The 4,858-nt window shown below is 42.1% G+C and overlaps 1 pseudogene; it reads left to right on the forward strand.

Annotated features, from left to right (window-relative positions):
• Positions 1 to 4,492: 4,492 nt before the first annotated feature.
• Positions 4,493 to 4,610, forward strand: LOC126096170 (5S ribosomal RNA; annotated as a pseudogene).
• The last annotated feature ends 248 nt before the right edge of the window (positions 4,611 to 4,858 follow it).

The following is a 4,858-nucleotide window of genomic DNA, read 5'->3' on the forward strand; positions in this document are numbered from 1 at the left end:
CTGAGGAATTTCTGAATCACTGCAAATATGTGTTTGTGTGAATAGTTCATTCTATGGTAACAAAGATAATGCTTTACCGTGCGATAAACAGATACGAGTTCTCCAACAATAATCTTGTCCGTCTCCGAGGCAGATGGTTTAGGCTTCGAGAAATATTTAGGTAAGGTACTTGATGCTCTATTCATAACAAAAGTGATGTGAGATTTAGTAGACGCCCGTTGTTTTACATCTGCATCGCCTCGATGAACACACGAGAAATCTTAATTGGACAAGCATCAGTACGCCTTGTACGAGTTTTATTTTTCATGTCTTAGCCATGGATAACTATTTTCCCAGTTCGGATTATGCTTAGCAAGCCTCTTAGCTTTCTTAGAAGGTGTTTTACCGCTTATAGACGAATTATCTGAGTCGCTGTCACTTAAAGCACTCATTTTGTCCATAGTTTTACAAGTAATCCATAAGCGTAACACTTTCAACACTCAGCAGTTCTCGCAAAACAATAAACGAAGTTTTAAACTAAAATGACAACTCGCGTTGACGTAGCATTTATAAGAGTCAGTAAACGAATGAATATGTTGGACACAAAATCGTAGAAAGGAAGTGAGATGGATAATAAACACACAGATGAATGTAAAACAAACAGATAGAAGCAAACAGAGACGAGCGGCGACGCGTGAGGGAGTGGTAATCGGTGTATACTGGTCTCGGCCGGCACGATCGTAGACTGATATCCGAGCTTATCTCCATACGGCACGTGCGTAGATAATAGGTACTTTCAGGTGTACTGCAAAAGATTTTACAGTAATAATCGGACAAGGTAGCAAGAGGATACAGAGCCTGTCCCGGCGCGACATTTAAAATTATGCCGGAGATATGGGGTGACCCGGGAAATACTGTTACTCTCCGAAAAATAAGTTCCCTTCAGGTTAAGCCAACTGTAATCTCTCTCTCCTTATATTTTTAATTTTTCATTTCAGCAGTTTGTTTTGCGGTTGTCAGATGTTGGCTAGAACGCAAATGTGTCTCTTTAGGAATATTACAGGTTCTTAAATTTAGGGAGAAAAATGTTTTTTTGAAAGGATAACGGTGCATGCCATTTTACTTCGTTTATTGACATTGAAAGTACATAACAATTCTTAGACTCAGCCACGCTCGTAGTACCACGTAAGTTTATTCCATTTTCATATTGAAGTTTACGAGTGATTTTTCAAATTAATCTCCCACGCTATGGCAACACACTACAACCTTTATAAAAAATTAACAAATAGTAATATGCCTCGATAACAGACGTTACTAACGATGACATTACTGATTTTCCCGCTGATTTCGTACGTACTTACACGCATGCTCCTCGAGTAGGCCCAGCTATACTACGGAGTTCGTAACATTTATGTAAGCTGTCCTACATTTGTTCTTCTTGTTTGACTTTTGAGCCTACTGGTCCATTTTATGCAGAAATGTGTGTAAAAAGAATTTAGCGAGATCGTCGCACATATACATCACATGAGCAAAACTAGAATCATCATTTTTATCATCATTGACATCATCTACGTCATTGTCTTCAGCGTTGTTATCAGTCGTTTGACATCAAATGCCGGATAAAGGCATCCTATAGACTTTACGAGCTGTAGTCCATTTCTTCAAATTTCAGCTACCTGCTTCCAATTAGATCTCACTGTTTTATTATCATTTACAGTTCAGAAAAGAAATTCCTTGGTCCATATACCATGATTGTTCCCAGTTAGTTACATGACCCAGAAACATCCATTTCATTTTCATTAAAGTCATATTTACTTCCACCATTTCATTTGTATGTTTTGCTGTCTCTCCCTGTAATTACCAAACAGCGTCACTCCAATGCTAGCACAGCACCGACACCCCCCCATCTTACTTTTGTTTGTCATTGTTCTAAAAAAACAATACGATTTATAGACACTGATTATAAACTTTACTTTTCAAACGCGTCGGAAACTTATTTTGCATCGTTCAGGATACGTAAGAGAGATCGACCATTTCTACTGTTGTGTTTATTTCGTTCACTAATACCCCAGTCGTCTCCGGCTGGCCTAAAAACAGAATCACCCTCTTAGATGTCTCAAGTACTGCAAAGAAGCGAAAGTAGAATCAGGAAGTACACCTGCTGAGATACAAGCACTTCGAAATCGTTTATTAACTTCCCTAAAAGTCTCCTCTCATAGTTAAATTGATGCGATTGTGTTTTGTTGCTAATTATCAAAAACTCTAAATGAAGTATAAAAGTGAATTTCGAGACAGTCCTTGTGTAATACGGAAGTCATCTTGTCGGATGCGACATCAGAATACAGGTTGCCTGAGTCGTGATCACAGGCTGGTGACCTCGTGGCTGCTGATGGAGTACGCTGGACAGCTGACGCCAGTTACAGGGACCGTCCAGAGAGTGAAGTCTCGTCCGTGACTGCTGTCAGTTACTGGAAACACACGGACAGGCGCGTAACGAGAACCTGCGTCTACTTATGGACAGAGGGAACAGCTGATGAGACAGCAAAACGCAATTCCTCGGAGCTCGGAGGCCAATCGTGTCAGACACGTATATCTTTTAGCTGCAGGCACTGGGAAACTTCAGTGATGGTTACGGAATACCTCTGTATTAATCTCGTTGTATGTTAAGATGATTAACCCCTTTAGTCCGTGGGACATAAATCACGGACAGAGGTAATGAGCTGTTGGTCCTTCCATGTCAGGAGCACTATAGACAGAATTGACACAGTGTGTATCGACTTAACACATTTTAACATACTTACACTAAAATCAGAAGGCATTCAGTGTAGTTAAGCGCCGGGCCTAAAGACATTCCATATGTATATACATACTCCACAAACCATCACATGGTGCTTGGCGGGGGATACCATATACCACTAGTAGTCTTTTCCTTTTCTGTCCATTCGCAAACAGAGCTAGAGAAAAACGACTGTCTACATGGCTCCTTACGAGACCTACCCTCTATAATCTTATCTTCGTTCTCCTTACGCGAAATAAACGTTGACGGCAGTAGAATCCTTCTGCATTCAGCCTCAAAAGGCGGTTCTCTGACGTTTCTCTGTAGCGTTCCTCGAAAATAACGTCGCCCTGCCCCGACTAATTCAAACTGAGTTCCTGAAGCATCTCTGTATTACTTGCGTGTTGTTCAAACCTACCGGTAATAAATCTAGCAGTCCGCCTCTTGTTTCGCTGTCTTCCTGTAAGCCAATCTGACGCCGACCCAAAATACTCGAACAGTACTCAACATTGGGTCACGCTCGTGTCCTGTACGCAGTGTCATTTCCAGATGAACTATGCTTTCCTAAAATTCTGTAAGTAAACCAAAATCTAACATTCGCCTTCCTTACATCCTCATTCCATTTCAATTGCATTGTAACGTTAAGTCAAGATATCAAATCGACTTGACGGCGTCAATCACAACACTACTAATGCTGTGGTCGTACATTATGGGTTTGACTTTCCTATCTACATTTTTCCACGTATAGAGCTAGCTGCCATTCATCACAGGAACAGTAAATTTTGTCTAAGTCATCCTGTATCTTCATTCACTCACTCAACGCCGACGCCTTTACACACATCACAGCGTCAACAGCAAACGGCCGCAGACTGCAGCTAACCCTATCTGCCAGGTCATTTAGGTATCAAGGAAATAACAGCAGTCCTGTCACGACTGCGGATATCTGAACAGTTAGCTGTTGAAATATAAACGTGGAAGTTGTTGGTCGAATGATGGTTGAACAATGAGAGATGGTATTCGAGGAGTATGCGCGTAACTACACACAAAATCAGTGGGCAAATCAGTATTGTCGTTCTTAGTAGTATCTAGTGGCGAGGCATATATGCCGCATGGTGTGTGTAGTACAGTGGCTGACATCATAGCGGCCCTTACTCTAGAGATTTGCTATTATTGTCACCAAATGGCACACCAAAACATACCAAGTTGTCGAGTGAGGGAACTGGCACGCGTTAAGCACTGATGCAACCAAACTTTAAGTAACTGTCCAGCCCTGAGATAAACATTAGACTATGACTAACCGTAAGAAAGTCAAAGGAAATCGTAACCACAACGGTAGCTTGAAATCACCAACTCTCAGAAGTTAGTCTACATAAAATCCTAGAATGAAACAGTTTAGCTTCTGCATAAATATTTCGCACACTCAGTTCAAAATATCGGTCCAACCTAAAATTCTCCAGTCATTCCAAACTGACAGAACAAGCGCTGAAACGTTTCCAGCTGCAAGTAAGAAACACAGGAATGTGTCAGAAATCTTCATAATTGTGAAACACTATCAACTGTGATTCCTCCACTATATTTCCGATTTTCTCGAAGTGGAATTAGTGAATGTCAGTCAGTATCATAGAAGTCTACAGGTGGGACAGTGATTTTGCCTATATCTAATGCAGGCATGAAATTCATAACTTCAATTTTCAGTCGGCTTGTAAGGGTCTTTTTAGGTGCCGTCGTATTATAGTCGCCAACGGCCTTGCCGCAGTGGTAACACCAGTTCCCGTCAGATCACCGAAGTTAAGCGCTGTCGGACTGGGCTAGTATTTGGGTGGGTGACCATCTGGTCTGCCGAGAGCTGTTGGTAAGCTGGGTACACTCAGGTCTTGTTGGGCAAACTGAGGAGCTACTTGATTGAGAAGTAGCGGCTCCGGTCTCGTCAACTACATTCGGCCGGGAGAGCGGTGTGCTGACCACACGCCCCTCCATATCCGCATACCGTGACGCCTGTGGGCAGGGGATGACACTGCGGCCGGTCGGTACTGTTGGGCCTACCAAGGCCTGTTCGGATGGAGTTTAGTTAGTCGTATTATAGTTTTGCCGTCAGATCATGGC

Source organism: Schistocerca cancellata, chromosome 8 (genome assembly GCF_023864275.1).
Source record: "Schistocerca cancellata isolate TAMUIC-IGC-003103 chromosome 8, iqSchCanc2.1, whole genome shotgun sequence".
In the NCBI taxonomy this organism is placed as follows: Eukaryota; Metazoa; Arthropoda; class Insecta; order Orthoptera; family Acrididae; genus Schistocerca; species Schistocerca cancellata.